The following is a 20976-nucleotide window of genomic DNA, read 5'->3' on the forward strand; positions in this document are numbered from 1 at the left end:
CAGATAGTTTTGCCTGTGATCACTCATAATGCATCATCCTGTGCCATTAAGACAATCTGTGCCATCATTCTAGGGCATGATGCTATCCACATGCCAGCGAGTCTTAACACAGCACCTGTTTTTAAATCTCTTCAAACTCAGAGATACTGATGACATCTGCTCTGCTCCAAAGGTTACCATGATCTCCTGGCCTCCTTATTAATCTATGTCTCATTATACACAGTAAAAAAAAGAAAAAAAGCCTAATACAGTATGTCCTTGGTAAAAATAGTCTTACTGATTCTGACACAAACTTTGTCAAAAACCTGATTTCCTGAGAAATGTCACTACAGACAGGAAGATGTGGTCACAGTGTATTTCAAAAAGCTAAGCTGTGCATTAAGGGTAAAACTAGCATTGCTATAAATACAGCATAGCTATACCAATCAGATTTCTATTAATCTTGTTTGTCTTTGAAAATAAAATTTTGTGAAATATTTGAAAGTTATGAAATTACTTCCTTACCTGCTAATATTAGGAAATATTTTAGAACAAAATAGAGTCACAATCCAAATCCAAATACGAATGCCTCATTTTGCCCTTGTAGTCACATTAAGATGGTCCCTTTAATAAAAAGGCTTAAAAATACTCCTCTGGGAAATTATCAGAATAATGATTTAACATTCAAGACTAAAGTACGTTGGCCTTGCTCTTATATCCAGTTAAATAAATGTTTGCTTTGTCTTAGCAGGAGAAGGCTTATGTCTGTATTACTAGAATGCCACATTAATTGGACATTTTTCAGCAGGAAACATTTATTACTGTCCCTGTGAACAAAATAATGTACAAAAGGATTTTAAGGGCACTTCTGGTACAAAATTTCTTCAGAGGAGTAACCTGGTGTTAAGCAAGCAGTTTTTCATCTTTTCAGACTCAGTTGGAACCACAAAGGCACAAAACCCATTTAATGGTATACCACAAGACCACTAATTATAATTTTAACTATAAATCTGTTTTGGTGGGGGTTTTTTGTTTGTTCATTTGGGTTTTTTGCTGTGGGTTGTGTTTGTTTGTTTTGGTTTTTTTTAATGAGGAGACAAACAGCTAAGCAAGGAGATAAATAAAACCATCCTTACTACAAGTAATCTTAATGCCTTTTTGTACTTTACATCCAGATTTACTTATGTTGAACAAGATGTTAAGAGACTCTCCACTAAATTAGGGTTCATTTAGTATTCATAAGGATTTTGGCCTCTTGGCCTAAGGATTAAGAAGCTGCATAAGAGGTCAGAATAGAATCTAATCTTTACTTTTTGCTGTGTTAGCATTGGGGGTGGGGTTTTTTTGTTTTGTTTTGGTTTCGATGGTGTTAGCACAACTGGGAAAAGCACAAGCTGTTTACTGCAGGAAAATTAAACTCATTTTTATGTAACTACTGGGACCAAATACAGGCAAAACAATTACAATTTTTTTAAGACTCCATCAGTTCCAACACACATCTCATAAAGGTAATTGTTTGAATCCTTGATGATGCATTATCTCAATTAATATCCTGGAGTATGAGAGCACATTTCAGAGAGCACAGCCTCATCTGATCCTCACTGCAAATCATGACGGGTGAAGTTCAGAACTTCATTCCTACTGCAGAACCAAATTGCAATATGCTCTAATTGAGGGTGCATCTTAAGATTATTCAGGGATTGAAACTCATGGGCACAGTTGATCTCTTACTGGTTTTGTGGGAATCCATTCATCAGAAAAGCTGCTCCAAGGCCATTTCTGTCAGACAAATTACAGTTAGCTCCCAGGAGCGCTCTCAGGGACACATAACACTCATCTCCCCCTTGCACATCATCACACCTGCAGTCAGTGGAGGCCCTCAAGTGCCATTCTTTTTCCAGAAGAGGGGAGATGACTGAAAAAAAGCAGTGAATGAGACTGCAGACTCTATGGTACTTGTTTTCCCTCTTGATCTGAAGAAATCTAAAATTGGAGACTTTCCAGAAAGTTGTGGAAGACACCTGTGTGAGACTTTTTGGAGAGGGAATGAGGAATCACTTCCCAGAGATGAAGTGGAATGAAGGAATCTATCAGCGCAGGACTAGCTGACTAGGGCCTCCCTAATAGTATGGCAAAAAAACAAGATAGTTGGGTATGGTTCATTTATTCTCTTCTACTGAGATAGATTTATATTAACTCATTGGAGGTAGACTCTGGTATGTGTTCTGACCCACGCAGCTTCACATCATAATACAGCTCCAACAACAAACTACCCTTTGCTATTAAGGTATTGCCCACATTTTTATTGGTCCATTATATGGCACAATAGGTCTGATATTGAAAAAAGATTTTGTTGAATTACTACCACAAAAATGATTAAAGAGAGTAACAGTAGAAAAAAAAGGAGCACATGTCAAAATGTGTCAAAAAAAAAAAAAAGTTGAGTAGATCGAGCTGTCCCTAAAAAGCTATGGGGACACTGCAGCATGTTTCATTGACGCTTATTCAAATACATGAAGAGTAAAGGTTTATTTTTCACAGTTTGGCTGTTGTTTTTGCTGAACTATAACTTCCAACCTATCCCTTTAATTATGAACATCTATAAAAGATATGACTGTATTAAGAATTTTATGACCACCACCAAAAATAGGCTAGAAAAAGCTTTTATTTAGAGAACATACCATAAATTAATCATGGGTTTTTTTCTTTGCATATATTACTGGCTGCATGCACTGTAATAAACTGATTTCTACTTTCCATGCTTGAATTTTATGGGATAATGCTTACACTAGACTGTAAGCAGAACTAAACCTGTAATTTACAATGATAAACAAAAACTAAAAAGCAAAGTTCATTTAACCATTGTTAGAAACACAATTAACCTTGCTTGCTTTTGTTCAAAGCAGAACTGAAGACAGCATCTGTTACACTAGTTGTGCAATAGCATTCATATAAAGATTTTACCACATTTATTTTTAACAAATAAGAGGAATACTAAGAGGTCGTACAGCCTGGCTGATTCTGTGCTTGTATCATGATATAAATTTATCCTTCATGATACATAAGGTTATTCAAAGGACAGCAAAAAATTATAAACAATATGCAAAAAGAAAAAAAAAAAATCAACAGCTTTTTCTAACTGAAACCTGAATTTCTATTCCCCTAACAGTGGTTAAACTATATTAAGGACTCCAAAATTATGTTACTTTTCGTAAAACTCTGGAATTTCCTTGGCAAAGCCAAGCACAGTAGTGATAGTCCGCATGTTGATGGTGGTGCTGTTTACAAAGCTGATTTCTATAATATAATTTAAATGCTGTTTAACAACATAAAGGGAAAAAAAAATCCAACTGAGTTGCAACAGCATCCTTGTTTTTCACTTTTTTCCTAAAAAGAAAAAAAGAAAAAAGACAAAAGATGACATTTATTCATTACATTTATACATTTATGGCATCTGTGACACAGTGGTGAACATAATCCAATTTGAGCAGTTCTTGCATGAATTTCTCTGTAGCTACTACACCTTTAGGTCTCCAAGCATCAAAATTGAGCAATATCAGAAGGCTGCGGGAGCCCTCTCCTGGTGGACATAATTCATCTCCATCCAGCTGCTGCTCCCTCACCAGAGATTATGGTACGGCCGTTCCAGCGATAAAAGAGATAGTGTTTAGAGCTTTTGGAGTTATTTCACCCATAAATGTACTCTTAAGATTTTTTTATTTACTAGTACTTTTTTAAAGTCAGAAGAGACTAAAACCAGGGGCTCCATTTTCCAATTAGCACCTTACAAAGCGAAGCAGAAAGTCAAGAAAGATACTTATCAAAGGACTGATATCTGCAATAAATACAAGCTTCAAAATACTGTCACACTGGTGCAAATTTTGCACAGTTAAAATTGACATACTTCTGGAAGTATTGCAGTGGTTTAAATAAAGCTACTTTAAAGATTCGTTCATTTCGTGATGGGTATTGAGAAGACTAACATTCTCCAGGTGGGAAATGAATGAGCAAGTGCAGGCTGAAAATCCCACCACATCTAAAGGTGCCCTGGGATCCTCCAAAAAGGGCAGCGAAGAGGAAGACTCATGGCAGGAACAGTTTTTCCCCTCTGTAAGAGGGAGCATGTGCTGGGTGCACAGGTTATTTTTCATGCTAACAAAACTGTATCTTTTTCTACAGATTCCCCTCCACCTCTAGTGCATGCATGAAGCAAACTGCCCACATTATTCAGAAAGAGGGGGAAAGAGAGTATATTAAAAACAATTTATTTTCCTGTTAGCCAGCTTTCCTCATTTATAGTTGCTATTATCAAATTTTCAACTTTGGTCAATACCTATACTTGTAATATAAATTTGGCTTAATTTTCTGCTCTGCTTTCCCCTTCCCTGTAGTAAGCACTTAATTTAAGGTTGAAACACTGAATTTAAAAATCCAGTCTCTCTCACTTGCGTCTATTGTCCTGCCTACCTTCATATATAAGGTTGCTTGATTTACTGTATTAACTTTAAGGACACTGTGTCTCTTTATTCCATCCCTTCTGAGGCCCTGAAAACATTAGTTTTACATTTAAATCAGACTAAGTCAAGTGCACTTGAGTCCAGCTAAGTATCTAGATAGCATCTCAGTTCAGAGGCAAAGTTTAAATAGTGTCAACACAGTAAGAATACATACATACCTAAAGCTAAGTTCCTAGTGTGAGAACTTCAGGAAATATAGAGGCCACAGACACTCATCAGTGGGAACTAAACATTAGGATAGTGATCATACTCCCACAGGCAGCCTAAAATTTAACTCATTGTTCATTTGCATCAAATTATCTCAGCTGAAAGGTGAGCTTTACCCAGGTTAAAAGGACCACCACTTTTAAGATGGCTCTTTTTAACCCGGAGAGGCTTATAGGTCTGTTTTTCTGCACAGCAGGTTGCATTTTATTGGCTTATCTGAAGGGTCTGTGTGGAGATACCAGAGACTGACTGTGTAAAAATTGCCAGGGAAAGAAATGTTCAGAACACAAGGAGTTTAGTTTATGTACTTTGGTCTTACTGTTGACACACGGTTGATTAAAACATGGTGTGTAGTCACTTTAGTGAGCCAGAATAGCTATGTAAAACTGAAACTATTACACAGTGGATAACTTTTATGATACGCAATTTGCAATCAGAAAAACAAGCATTTCACAAGGTAAATTTTTCTGCCTGAAAAGGGAAAGCCTAATTTGTAGCTAGAACACAATTGTTTTCCTCAGTGAGAAAGAAAACATGAGAAGAGAATTGATATGTTGAAGAATCTTTCGTGAATTCAGAGGCAAGCATTCCCAGTTAAGCTCTCTTCAAGAGCTCAAAAAAAGTGAAATACAATAAGGCCTTCTTGTTAAAAAGGAAATGCTTTTATATTAATATGCAGCCTAAATCCCAATTCAGATGATCTAATACAAGATCTTACCTCCTCTGCTTCTTTTATAGCAGCAAAGCACATCAACAATTCTATTTCTAGCTTCAGTTATACCAGCTAGAATCCAGTATATCAAGGAGACATAGGATCCAGCTGGGAGAAGTAATATTTGGAGGCAGAGTAGTGTTAGCCGAGTTGATCCCTAGGCTGCTATGGCTGAAATGTGCTGTAAAGATTCAAAGTGACAGCTAGGAAAACACTTCCATATGAAACAGACTTCAAGATAGCATTTTTGTTTGTTTGTTTATTTGTTTTTTAAGCAGGTCTTTTGCTTCAGTAAACAGGTGTATTTTTATATTTGAAGCTGGGTTGTATTAAAGGTACATTCAAATAACATCAGTAAGTTGAGGGCTCATTGCTTGTCTGGAAATTACTAACTATAGTGGAATGATGTGCAAAGCAAACCACCTTAAAGCATTTGTGCTCTACGATGAATTTGGAAACTGAGGTGTATATCCTGAAAAGCTAAAAGGATTGGTCTGAGGACTTGTGTCACTAGGTGAGTGAATGTGAAAAGAATTTTCTGGCAGCCATTGGCCAGCGTTACTGCATCAAAAAGTAACAAATACATCACTAACAATACTGAATAATTCATTAAATATCAGAGGAACCCTAAGGATCCTAAATTAACACACCTAAATTAGGGTAAGTTTCCAGAAGTGGTGAATACTGTGCAGACACCAGTGTAATCAGGGGCAAACCAAAATACAGAACAGCCTTAAAAGGAGAAAGTGTTTCTTGCTCACCTCCGTTCAGGAGCTGTGAAGAAAGCTGCTGGATCTCACCCTGAGGAGGGCTCTGCCAGCTGCTGCTTGCATTTGGAGCTGTGCTTCCAGTGTCCGCTCGCACACTTCAGAGGCAGGTAAAGCAGGGTGCTCATCCTAGCTTCCACTTTTGCCTTGAGCACCTGAAGAAAAGAAAAATAGCTGTAGAAGTTTTCTCTTGTCCCTGTTTCTTTCTGTTGCTATGCTACATCTAGGCTGAAATACCTGGCAGTACCATTTCTAAGTACAGCCAAAAAAGCTAGTTACAATCCAGTTTATTTTATCTAACAAAAGACTCATTATTTGGGGTAGATCAATGGAAGCACCAGCCTAACTAGGCAGCAGATTTAAAGAAAAAAATAAAAATCTGACTCAGTTCCTCTTCTAATTCAGTAAACTGACAACTGTTGAGGTGTGTCATTTTAGAAGGGATTATACAAGATGATTATTTTTAATCAGTTAAGGTGTGGAAAATGAAATAATGTGAGTGTCATGCAGTCCTTGAAATTAATGGTATGCTTTCATCTACAATTGCATGTATCATTCTGATCATCTCTATTTAAACAGAGCAGAACAGAAGATGATCAAAGAATCAGATGGTCTCCAGCTGATAAATACCTTACTAGCAAAAAAACTATGTTGGTGAACTTCGTAAAAAGACAGACTTAATGAAAAGGTAATAGAAACCCTGTTAATCCCTCTGAATGACAGCTGCAGAAATGGGCTCTAGAGTGAACTGAAACTGCGGATTGTAAAAGGATGTTATTAACACAACGCATAATTAATCTGTAAATTTGTTGTCAGAGGAATTGCAAAGGTCAAAGTCTTGGCAAACTGTATTGTTTGATGACAACGTAACTAACACTTTCACAGAAACACCTTTTTACACCTGCTAAGTGGTAAAAGAACCACAAGGCCACAGACTCATCTGTAAATGAGTTTTAAAAAATAGATGTATTAATAAAATATTCTCTGGCTGCTACTTGCGAGGCTTGGAGCCACACCACTCCCTGGTCTGATCCATCTAGAAATGCCCACAAAATTCCATACTCAAAATTGAAGTTTTAAGGCAACATATGTTAAAAACCAAACCAAATCAAACCAAAAAACCCTCACACCATCTCTAATTCTTCCTGATATAATACTTACAGAAAGCTATCAAAAAATGATCAAAAGAACAACTGTAATGATGATAATGAATGATTTCCACATGCAATTACCAGTTCAGTTTGTCAAGTGCCAGATTTTGGACATGGAATGCAGCAACCCTGGCTGTACATACAGACTGGGGGAGGAGATGCTGGAGGGCAACTCTGCAGAGAAGGATCTGGGGGTTCTGGTCGACGGCAAGCCCTGGCAGCCAAGAGGGGCAACCGTGTCCAGGGTGCATCCAGCACAGCATTGCCAGCCGGGCGATGGAGACGATTGTCCCGCTCTGCTCTGCACTGGTGCGGCCTCACCTGGAGCGCTGTGTGCAGTTCTGGGAGACACAGGATAAAAAGGGTATAAAGCTACTGGAGAGTGTCCAGAAGAGGGCTATGAAGTTGGTGAAGGTTTTGGAGAGGAAGCTGTATGAGGAGTGGCTAAAGTCATTTGGTCTGTTCAGCCTGGAGAAGAGGAGACTAAGAGGAGACCTAAGCACAGTCTACAGCTTCCTCACAAGGGGAGGAGGAGGGGCAGGCACCGAACTCTTCTCTTTAGTGACCAATGACAGAACTCAAGGGAATGATAGGAAGATGTGCCAGGGGAGGTTTAGGTTGGACATGAGGAAAAGGTTCTTCCCCCAGAGGGTGGTGGAGCACGGGAACAGGCTCCCCAGGGAGGCGTCACGGCCCCAAGCCTGACAGTGTTCAAGAAGAGACTGGACAACACCCTCAGACACATGGTGTGAGCTGTGGGGTTGTCACATGCAGGAACAGGAGTTGGACTTGATGATCCTTGTGGGTCCCTTGCAACTCAGGACATTCTATGATTCTATGATTCAGTTTCTCTGAACTAATTCACTTAAGATAACAATTATGCAGATACTGCCATAAACAGCTACTCTGTTCATGATACCTGGTTAACAAGACCTGCTGGTTTAACAAGAGGTTTAAAATTTAACACACTAAAACCAAAAATATATCTAGTTCTAGAGTAAAACAGGGCACAAAGGTACATCATTTACAGTTTACTTATCTTGCAGAAACCACTATAACTGCATGCCAGCACAACAACTCGCTAAAAGAAATTTAGTAAAAGATTCTCATATTTACCATCAAGGTAGTTCTGAACTAGCTTGAGGTATTGTCCTCCTAAAAAAAAAGCATTTGAAGTTTAACATCCAGTAATGCTGTTCTAGTAAGAATTAGGCACTGTAATCCAGACTTTCAAGTAGGGATAACATGTATGGTTCCCTTGGATTTTTTTAAGAAGTTCTAGATCTGTCACTACCACTAAAAATCTTAAATAGCTTAAAGCTACATTACAGTGGAGAGGAAAAAAAACCTTATCAAAGATCCAGCAAAAAACATTTGTGAAAGTTCATACAACAGCAATCAAGTATGTATGAGAAAAGACATCTCAATTTTCCTACAAAAATTGCTTCATTACAGAACAATAGCACAAAGAGAAAACAGTTTCCCAAAGAGTGAGCCTCACGCAGTAGGCAAGATTTTTCTCCATATCAAGATTTTCACTTCTTCGTTGACAGACCGTTCAGATCACTTCTTCCAATTACAGTACCCCAGTGAGAAGCATCAAGTAATTTCAGAGAGAGCTCCAGCTTGTCTTCTCATGCCTCTCACTGAAATGTATCCACCAGTTAGCAACATATGTCAAACTTACTTAGCAGACCACCAGGGACAAAGCTGATGCAAATCATAGTGGGCATGGAAATGCTTTTTACTTTAAAAAGTTACTGCGACAGTTATTCCTTGGTGATGCAAGGAAGCCATAAAGCTCTCCTGCTTCCTTGCATTCATCAGCGTGCTGCAACACTAACCTTGGCCCAGCTGCCCAGCCCGCCCTCTCCTGTCACCTCTGTGAGCATCCAGGTTGCATACGGCAGTGCTACCTGCCTGTCAGGTTCCTACTCACATTAGCACCCATTTTAAAAATCCAATTTATTTTGGAGTTGCAGGCTTCCCCTCTACCAACTCTGAAAATAATTTTTTGCCAAATTCTAAAGTTGTTTAAAATCTGTTAGCTATTCGTTCATAAAAATTGCAGCCCTAAAGGTAATACGCTGCTCATGGCATTCATTAAAGCTTTTCTTTTAAAGTGCCTGCTGTTGCCATGTTCTTAGGTAGCACTTCTTAAATTCTTCTGTTGCAACAGTGGATGGCATTAGCTGTTGATAAATGCACTCTTACTTGAAGTGTCAGATGAACCAAAAGAACAGTTTTATAGTGAAAGCAGCAAATACCCACCAAGTGTAAAACTGCTTTTCAAGACATCAGACTTTTATAAAATAAACTAATTTCTCTTGATAGAAATTGTCACGTTTAGAAACAGTAAGTCTGAAAAGGAAAACATTGTGATTTGATGAGGATGACAAAAGCAAAATCTTCCCAAATATTCCTATTTTTGCACTATAAAATTTAAAAATAAGGCAGAAGATGCAAAACCAATAATTTACTAGGCAATTATAAAACCTGACACTATGTGAAGCATTATGGAGAATGCTCTCTAAGAAGATAATTTTATGTTTTCTCTATTGGAATCTATTTGGAATAAAACACTTACAATGCTGTTTTTACTCCCAGCAGGAACTCCTGAAATCAGGCTGATAAGTTGTCTCAACAGGATTTTATTTAACAGATGAAACAAAATCTAACAAACCTCCCCTTCTCTACCTCAAAGTAGAGCAAAATAGTCCACTGGCTGCTCATGGTCTGGACTGGCATAGTCTTCACTGAGTAAAAAACTGGCTGGATGGCCAGGTCTGAAGAGTTGGGGTGAATGGAATCAAATCCAGTTGGCTGCTGTTCACAACTGGTATTCCCCAGGGCTCAGTATTGGAGCCAGTTCTGTTTAATCTCTTTATTAATGATCTGGATGAGGGGATTGAGTGCACCCTCAGTTAGTTTGCAGATAGCACCAAGCTGGGTGGGAGTGTTGATCTGCTCAAGCATGGGAAGGTCATACAGAGGGATCTGGACTGATTGGATTGATGGGCTGAGGCCAATTGTATGAGGTTCAACAAGGCCGAGTGCTGGGTCCTGCATTTGGGTCACAACAACCCCAGGCAGCGCTACAGGCTCGGGGAAGAGTGGTTGGAAAGCTGCCTGGCGGAAAAACGCCTGGGGGTGTTGGTTGACAGCTGGCTGAATGTGAGCCAGCAGTGTGCCCAGGTGGCCAAGAAGGCCAACAGCATCCTGGCTTATATCAGGAATAGTGTGGCCAGCAGGACTAGGGCAGTGATCGGCCCCCTGTATGCAGCACTGGTGAGGCCACGCTGTGAAAACTGTGCTCAGTTTTGGGCCACTCACTACAAGAAAGACATCAAGGTGCTGCAGTGTGTCCAAAGAAGAGCAATGAAGCTGGTGAAGGGTCTGGAGCACAAGTCTGATGAGGAGCAGCTGAGGGAGCTGGGCCTGTTTAACCTGGAGAAAAGGAGGCTGAGGGAAGGAGACCTTATTGCTGTCTACAACTACCTGAAAGGAGGTTGTAGTGAGGTGGGTGTTGGTCTCTTCTCCCAAATAACAAGTGGAAGAATGAGAGGAAATGGCATTAAGTTGTGCCAGGGGAGGTTTAGATTGGATATTAGGAAAAATTTCTTCACTGAAAAGGTTATCAAGCATCGGAACAGGCTGCCCAGAGAAGTGTTTGAGTCACCGAATGTGGGCGTATTTAAAAGGAGTGCAGATGTTGCACTTAGGTACATGGTCTAGTGGTGGACTTGGCAGTGTTAGGTTTATGGTTGGACTTTATGATCTTGAAGGTCTTTTCCATAAATGATTCTATGATTCTATTTATATTTAGTAAGTTGTAAGTTAGGAGCTGCTGAATGAAGATGAAAATAGGATCAAGTGGAACCTCTGAAAAATAAAACTAGTTGTACAAAATCTGTGGTTAATGAATAATTCTCCATTATTGTCCAGAATTTCCTAGTAGCAGTAAAATTAATTCAGGTACCTCTTCTCTGCACTTTCTTTTCACTTAAAAAGCATCTCTAGCCCAACATCAATAAACAATTGTTCTGATTCTTTCCAGGAGCAAGCCATGGCAAACCTGCACATCAGCTGATTGACTACATAATAAATGTACCTATACTGAAGTAGCAAGAAAGGTTCTGTGTTAATATACATCCTGACTGGGATAACCACCAGTACCTGCCCACTCAGTCTGTCAGGTGTTACACAAATGCCTTGGCTTCAGGATGAACCCAGCCAGCTCACTGCAACAGAGGAGCCTGCAGGGTGCTCTCACTCCATACTGGTGGTTATGTCAGCTGCATGGCCTTACCTTTATCTAAAATTGCAGCAAAAAGTTGTTATGTGAACATCCTCTATCAACAGAGTTGTTTTATTGTAAGGAAATTACATATTAGCTTGAATGTCCAAAAGGGAAAGCTTCCCTCCATGGGCAGGATCTGCTCTGCACAGTGTACCTTGAGAAAGTCCCTCTGGGCTCTGTCTGTTGCTGCACAAACACAGGGTGCCAAGAATCTGAAGGCACATAGGATTTACTCATTATCTATATTCATCTTCTTATTTTGTCTTGTTAAGGTACTTATCTTATTAAGACATCTGTTGTAACTGAAAAGGAAAGGAGATCAAATTCTAAATGCATGCAGCAGGATGTAACACTGAAGCATAAGTAAGCAAAGGAACATTCCTTTTGAACACACTGGAATTCTATTGTGTTGTAAATTTTTTAAAGGATCATTACAGACAAGAATGGCAGGTTAATTTAGCTCCTAGATTCCACGTGATGCCATGTAGTAAAGCTGTATCTCCCTTCTCTGGCACTGTTTCACTATAAATTAATTAAGACTGCAGTAAGGCACATGTCATCTTGAAATCCTTTCGATTTCCCCTGGGAAACTAAAGAAAAATAAATTTAAAAGAAAATCAGAAGGAGACGAACTGCTTTTTCTTCTTGTTTTTGCAGCATCAAGCTTACAATCTGACTAGTTGATCTGTTTTGCTTCTTACTTATACTGCTTATACTGCTTCTTACTTATACAAATGAAATTGTTTTCAGAAGCTCTTTAGGAGAAGTGGCTGCCTCTAAACCAGAGGAGGGAAGAGTCAGCCAAGGTGACTGGCTGATAGGCCTTCCCTATCAGGAAAAAAAAAAGAGTGAAATTCAATATAATCTATGCAGATCCACACTTGTCCACAGAAGTCATTATTTAATAACAACACTTAATGATTGGTGTGGATTGAGTAGATTGTACACTTCATATACCCACGTAGACATGGAATATACTGTCAAACTGCTAGATCTACTTGTTTTCGTGAAAAACTACCGAGAGTTGTACAATTAATGTGTTCCATGATAAACATCATGTTTGGGAGACATTCAGACATACGAGGCAGATTTCACAATAAATGCTTCTGTTTCTCAGGAGCTCTGAATTTTATTCCGAATATAATATAAACTGATTGCTTGAATACTTCATTGAAGATTCTGTGTCTGTTCCATTCTCAGTACTACAAAGAAAATTATGCCCAACATCGTGAAGTACTTCAGCATTTCTGGAGGACAACAGGAGATCTGAGTGACTATACAACTCAGCCATTAAATGGTGGAGAGTCCAAAATGGGTAAGTTGTTTACAATATTGTGCTGAATTATAAAGCTGAACAAGTTTGAAGCCAGACTTGTGCTACAGCTTGAACTTAGGTAATTTTGATACATAATAGTTCAGCTAGATTTATGGGAGTTGGGGTTATATTTCTTCCCAATACAGGAAAAATATGCTGCCAATTTGTTTATTATTTAATAAAGCTGATAAGAAAGTAAGTGTGTTTTGGAGATGAGTGGTTTTCAGTGCACTTGACACATCAGGAACCATATAGGTAATGAGATTTTGAGTAAGTGTTTACTGTAAACAAATAACAAGTTTCAGTTACAGGTTTCTAGACACAAATGTAATTGCAAGGCTCAAACCCTATCTGCAGGGAAGTGCTAGTCTATGTCTTTGCAGATATCATGGCAAACTTATCATGGGGTTTTTCTGTAGATTGTTTTTATCTCCTAGCACCAGACCCCTGAAATCTCAGGTAAATATGGGCCCCTCTGGACATTATTAATAGAGTCTCCCATATGAACTTCCCTAACATGTAGTTTCCAGATATAAAGAGGCCTATGGAGCACAAAGGATAGTGCCTATGGATCACATATTGTGACATATATTTCAACTTCATGAAGACACGTGGTCATATTTAAAACAGATTACAGGTTATCATCTTATGGGGCATTAACATTTCCTAATGGGGTGAACTTAACCCTTTCAGTTCTCCGTAGCACTCTATTTCCACGTATGCTACTACTAGACAGCATTTTGTTAGCCATACTGACCAACTCCCTGCAAACCAATCACTGAGAAGTTACTACGCATGAAAAGGTCTTAAATGATAGGAAGTAAATATAGAGGCAAACAGGATGCTTGTATGGAAAGGTGCAAGAGTTTTTTGTTGAATGGTGGCTCAAGATTCAGTGCTACATAATGGCGTGTAACTTCCAGTGGTATCACACACTGATATGCTCGCTGCTATAAAGCTGCAATTGTTAGTAACATTTTACAGCCCCAAAAGACACTGTTTAATTCTACAGATTCACATTTACAGCTGGAAACAATGACATGCAAAAATGGTTTTGTATTTCTAGACACGTAAGCGCCTATTATGCTATTTCAGTTAATGTCACTGTGGTTTTAGTTGTTTCTTCTTGGTTTTAATTATCTTTCTCTCTTCTGCCATCCAAAAACAAAAGACAAGGTAAAAGAACTAGCAACATGAAGCTGTAATTATATTCCCTCAGGAAATACTGTCGCTAGAAGCTATCTTTTGGGTTGTTTAGATGCCAAGCCATTTTGAACTACTAGAAAATGCAGGTATTGTTTGGTTATTTCTGTACAGTTTTATGTAGTGGTACTTAATTTTGAAAATAAAGGGGCTTGTCACTTTGCTTTAGTCAGAGCAGTAGAATTATGTTTCCTATGCATGTCCTATTACAAGATAAGTAATAAAGACCAGAATCCTCAGGAGCTGTTGCTTGAAATACTGCCTTCAATGTCTGTGGTCCCTAAAGAAAGAAAAGTAATGCTAAATGCCAGCTTATAAAACCTGAGGGTCTGGCTGGTGAGCTTTAGGAACAGAGAATTTCTGTCGCAACGTTTTGCCTTTCTCTCTCCAATGTCAAACCAAGAAGTTCTGGGTTTCTGGCTTAGTGATGCAGATTACAATCAGTATGATGCCGAAGTCAATACTGATGTGAAGGCTTTTGCCCCAGCTTGCAACCTTGAGGGCCATTTAGACAGAAAAATATACATTATGCAACCTTTTCCTTAGCATGGCAGGAAATGAATGCTGGAGGCAAGATTGCTCATGGGTGCTATAACGGAGCGTCTGGGCAGGGCACATGTTTTTTCTAGTCCCTCCAAAATAGTTTCCAAGTCTCTGCAGCAGTAAGCAAGGGGACTCAGGGTCTTGATTCGAGTGATAAGCATCAGATCCTGATTTTCTAGAATGTAATGTTAATTAATCTAAAGATCTTCTATGGAAAAGAGTTAAAATTATTTCAAAATTATTTTTGCAGACAATTTCCTTTATTTGTGAAAGAAATATTTCCTCTACTTCTTATGCCAGAAAGTTTCTGGTTTGGTTGGAAATTCGGAATTTCACAAGGAAGTGAACTCATGATAAATAGCAACACCAAGGATCAGAGCCATAGCAGTTAGTGCAGCTGTCTTGTAATACTGTGAAAGTGTTTATATTCTAAATATAGTTTCTTTTTATCCTGTTTTTAATTACCAGCAGCTATGCAACAAGTTTAACTCCAGTGAGTTTTATTCTCCAAAGTAATTTTTAACGTACAAAGAATACAGTAGCCACAGCACAGGGAATGTAATCAAATTTGCTGTGTCAGGTGACAGCTAGTGAGAAAATTGCCTTTCATTGATGGGTGCAGTTACGTCACTGCAGAGCTACATTCAAGCAGCTCTGAATTTGGAGGCAGAGATTTCCCAGGATTTCATTACCTCTATTCGGTGTCATTAACCTACGCAAAACTCACTGTAGATTTCTGCCTTTAGGCAATTTTAGTTTCTTACAAGAGATGTGCATTACACGGCGGTCGCTATGTTACACAATGATGCAATCATTGCTCTGACACTAATTGCATTCAGTAACGATTTAGACTGGGGTAACTGTAGAGTCTGTGCTCCCAGTGTTTCTTACAACAGTGGGAGAAGTGGACTTAATTCACAGACTGATATATCTACATTTATCCAGGGTAAAATTAACAAATTTTTCATGATGACCAACCCAGTTACTGTAATCTTAAATGAAACATAATGTGCCTCTTCTAATACCTCAGTTTCTTAATTTATCTTATGTATTTCAGCAAATGACATTCTATCCATGGGAAACCCCATCTATATTTTCTCCTATATGATGTTATGCAAATTGCATCTTCCTGATACTTAACATATGCACAAAAATGAGTCCAACAAAATTATGTTTGATGAACCATGTCACATTTCAATTACTTTTCCTAGACTTATATTATTAATAAGGACCTATAAACCACCACATTTTCTTGATTGAAGATCCTCTGTCAAAGCAAATATTACCATTAAGTAGGGTAAGGTTTTTTTTTTTTTTAGGAATAAACACACTGTTGGATGTGGACTACAGAGATAAACAGAAGGATTATTAGGATGGTGGAAGATTTACAAGGAGAAGTTATGTCTAATGAGGAAAGATGGCAACCAGCTAAATCAGACAAACAAAGTATGAAAGGACATAGTTTGTAATATATGTATACAGCAATGACCGTGAACATGTTTATCTAAACTATCCCCAGATCACTCTTGCAGACCCAGTTTGAAACTTGAAAATATGTGGATTATCTAATGAAAAATAAACATTGTAGGAGAGGTGCTCTCTTACTGTAATGTGGTGTAACACTACAGAAGTTATGCGGATTACATTATTTTAAACTGAAAATATCAGAGGGTTGTATACATGCATATTTTAGTTGTGCATAATACTGTGATGTCTTTTCACTGCATTGATAAGAAAGTCTATTCCAAGTTTTAAAAAAGAGGAAAAAAGTCAGTATGAACAACAAAATCAGAAGTTATTTGTAGCTTCAGTCATCTGACACCCCAATACGTGTGCTAGAGGAGCTGGTGAAAACCTCCTGAGACCTGATGGATGACACTTGTTTCCATGAATCTCAGACAAAATTGAATTTCCAGAGTCACCTCATCTAAAATATTATGCAATATGTTCATATAATAGCCTCAACTGCTGCAGCTACAGGGCATGAAATGAAGAAGATTGAAAAGGACAAGAAGAGACCACTCAAACCAGACGACAGATAGGACTAAGAAATTATCTACTGTCACTCAAAATTTAATGGTACACAAAACACTGAGATTTCACATTTTTCTGTGTCGCATAGAAATATTGATTTCTTTAGGCTAACTCAGTAACCATTTTACATATCAGGGGTATCAAACTAATTTTCACCGGGGGCCACATCAGCCTCACAGTTGCCTTCAAAGGGCCAAATGTAATTTTAGGACTGTATAAATGTAACTACTCATTTGCACCCTGAGCAGGTTTGGTCCTGAAGGGAGCCTGTGAAATAGAGTATCTAAAGAATCTAATATACCAGATTTGATTTTCTTCGCTGAAGATGCCGTTCTATACAGTGGCAGCATGTTATACTACTACTCTGTAGTCTCATTTCAGGTTTTTTCATCTAGGAAAGTTTTAAACTTTAAATTCTATTAATATGTCCAATATCTTGAAACTGATATGCTACCTGGCTGCTCTGTTACCAGAATATTTCAAAATATACAGAACTGGTTTATTTGAAACATTTCTGGTTTATGATGTACGAATTTTTTGGGACTTTGGTGGAAGCACAGGGCACAGGAAAGGAAAGGAAAGGAAAGGAAAGGAAAGGAGGAAACAGATGGGATAGAAAAGGATGATTTTACAAGACACTGTAGGTTATTTGCATAGATGATGATTTTTGTTTTATATTTTTTAGTACACTAAATCGTATTTAGAATTTTAAAGCATATGTAAGCACATACTGCACTAGAGAGCCTCTTAAAAATTGAAACAAATGAAGTGGCAAGAGCTCTAATTTAAAAAGGTTAACAGAATTGATAAAATGGCTGACTATGCCAGGTAATTGCATTAGCCTAGGAGGCCCTGTCAAAAGGAACAAGTGGTCTTCTGCTTCTCTGATTAGTGACAGGAATCCATTAGGTAGAGTTTGAGAGTAATTAGAGAGATTAAAAACAACAACAATGAAAAAGTAACAGCATTTAGAAAAATTGAGAAATGCAGAAATAGCTAGCATGAAATATAATCAAAGGAGCACATTAGGTATTCTTAGTGTTTTCTTGTGCTCTATAGTTTAGAAATAGTTATAAACCAGGAAGGGAAGAGTAAATTGTATAAATAAGTACTTCTCTTGTACCTTTCCTTAGTTTATCAGCAGAGAAATTAAGATATCAGTGCAAAATACACAAGAATCAATGACAGAAGTAAAAACAAATTTGTCATATATAAGCAGTTTAAAGCAAATTTCAAACCAATGCTTGAAAATCTGCTGTAATCCATGTGAAGAACACAAGTTTCAAAACAAGGCCCTCTTGCCTTCGTTTATAGCTCTGTTGAGTCATTAAAGTCAAATTTATAAAAATATTGCCTCAGTCACGCAGATAAACATGTTCACAATCTGTAAACTGTAGAATTAAACAATGGCATGGAATTGATAGGAATGTAATTTCAAAGCATAAACCTGGCTAAATTAAAAGCAAATGGCATTGTATTTATGAAATCAGGATACAGAGAATATTAGGGTATGTCTTTAACCAGTGAATGCATCTTCATTTGCTGAAGCTCAGTCAGTGACTGAACTGTGACAACGCCGAGCTCAGTATTAGCTCATTTATTCTCCTAAAGGTTCACTTAAAAATAACCTAGATTATGTATCGGTTTCAGTGACTTATCATTCTTACCCAATTTATTTACATTTAAACAATCCCTAGAACAGTATCACACCAGTTTCATTTATACCCTCGTTGCGTGAGCAGATTCGAACTCTGCATATATAGAAAGAAACTGGTATTCCAAAGAGTATATCATTCATCAGGAACTTTGTGGTAAATATACACTAAGTAAAACAAAAACCAAACCAAACCAAACCAAACAAAAAACCAAACGCCACACAAAAAAACCCAAAACCAATCAAACAAACCCAACACAATTTAAAGTTAGCAGTGTATTTTGTATTATGTTTACCATCAGGTGGCTATATCCTTCATTCATTAAGGTAAAAGCACATAAAAAAATCACAAATGTAGGACAGATTATCTTTAAAAAATCCACAAAATAACTGTAAGCATAACTACAATTTTATATTTGTATTGTATTGCTTGGTCTAATTAATAATATGGAATATAGTTAAGAAATTCTACATATGTCTTTCCACAAAAGCTCTACTACAGGTGCATTTCAGGCCAAGGCAGCTCCTGACAAAGCTATGTCTGACTACTCACTGTTCCCTCACTGAGGTAGTTTCCCCTGCTCATTACTTTTTTCTTGCTTCTAAACCCAGCTGTTAATTGCTTTAACCTTTAGTTGACTCCCTTGAACTCAGGAAATTTGCATTTTATTAAAACTGCAATTTTAACCTCCATTCTAATTAATAGAGTTATAACACTGTAAATGGGAATATTCAGAAGTTGGTCTAGCTTTTATAGATCAAGTGGTCTAATTTTTACATGTCAGAATTTCTGAAAATCTGATACATGGGATTATCATTATAATAGGGTCTCCTTCTCAGAATTGTATGGATTCTGTCTCCTAAGTACCATATATACATGGCAGACAAAATTAACACCAGAGGCAATGTAGGCCCACTGATGAATGGGGTGGGTGCCCTGGTGACAGAGGATACAGAGAAGGCAGAGCTATTGAATGCCTTCTTTGCCTCTGTCCACTCTGCCAGAGGCTGTCCTAAGGAGCCCTGTACCCTTGAGGCCCCAGAGGAAGGCAGGGCAATGGAGGAGTTTGCTTTAGTTGATGAGGAGTGGGTTAGGGAGCAATTAAGCAATCTGGACATCCATAAATCCATGGGTCCAGATGGGATGCACCCGCGGGTGCTGAGGGAGCTGGCTGAAGTCATTGCTGGACCACTCTCCATCATCTTTGCCAAGTCTTGGGAAACAGGAGAGGTGCCTGAGGACTGGAGGAAAGCAAATGGCACTCCAGTCTTCAAAAAGGGCAAGAAGGAGAACCCGGGCAAGTATAGACCAGTCAGCCTCACCTCCATCCATGGGAAAGTGATGGAACACCTTACCCTTGGTGCCATCTCAAGGCATATCTAGGATAAGAGGGTCATTAGGGGCAGTCAACATGGCTTCACCAAGGAGAAATCGTGCTTGACCAGCCTCATAGCCTTTTATGAGGACATAACGAGGTGGATAGATGATGGCAGAGCGGTGGATGTGGTCTACCTTGACTTCAGTAAAGCATTTCACACAGTCTCCCACAGCATCCTCACAGCTAAACTGAGGTACTATGGTCTGGACGATCGGGTAGTGAGGTGGACTGTGAACTGGCTGAAGGAAAGAAGCCAGAGAGTCGTGGTCAATGGGGCGGAGTCTGGTTGGAGGCCTGTATCTAGTGAAGTGCCTCAAGGGTCAGTACTGGGACCAGTATTGTTTAATATATTCATCAATGTCTTGGATGAGGGAATTGAGTGTACTATCAGCAAGTTCACTGATGACACCAAGCTGGGAGGGGTGGCTGACATGCCAGAGGGCTGTGCTGCCATCCAGCGAGACCTGGACAGGCTGGAGAATTGGGCAGGGAGAAATTTAATGAAATATAACAAGGGCAAGTGTAGAGTCGTGCATCTGGGTAGGAACAACCCCAGGTTCCAGTATAGGTTGGGGAATGACCTATTAGAGAGGAGTGTAGGGGAAAGGGACCTGGGGGTCCTGGTGGACAGCAGGATGACCATGAGCCACCACTGTGCCCTTGTGGCCAAGAAGGCCGATGGCATCCTGGGGTGTATTAGAAGGGGGGTGGTTAGTAGGTCCAGAGAGGTTCTCCTTCCCCTCTACTCTGCCCTGGTGAGACCTCATCTGGAATATTGTGTCCAGTTCTGGGCCCCTCAGTTCAAGAAGGACAGAGAACTCCTGGAGAGAGTCTGGCAATCTGAGAATAAACTTCTTCTCAGTGAGGGTGACGGAACACTGGAACAGGCTGCCCAGGGAGGTTGTGGAGTCTCCTTCTCTGGAGACATTCAAAACCCGCCTGGACACCTTCCTGTGTAGTCTCACCTAGGTGTTCCTGCCCGGCAGGGGGTTTGGACTAGATGACCTTTTGAGGTCTCTTCCCATTCCTAACATTCTGTGATTCTATGATTCTGTGATATTGTGGTTACTGCTTCATATTATTTAACATGATGTTCCATAGTAACTGGAATTTAATACCAAACCTGGTTTGGGATGTAAGAATATTTAATCTAAACTTACTAAACCCATTTTGTTTTGTCTCATTGAGACAGAACACTGTAAGAAGGGCTATGAC

The sequence above is a fragment of the Caloenas nicobarica genome, chromosome 4 (genome assembly GCF_036013445.1).
Source record: "Caloenas nicobarica isolate bCalNic1 chromosome 4, bCalNic1.hap1, whole genome shotgun sequence".
Lineage (NCBI taxonomy): Eukaryota > Metazoa > Chordata > Aves > Columbiformes > Columbidae > Caloenas > Caloenas nicobarica.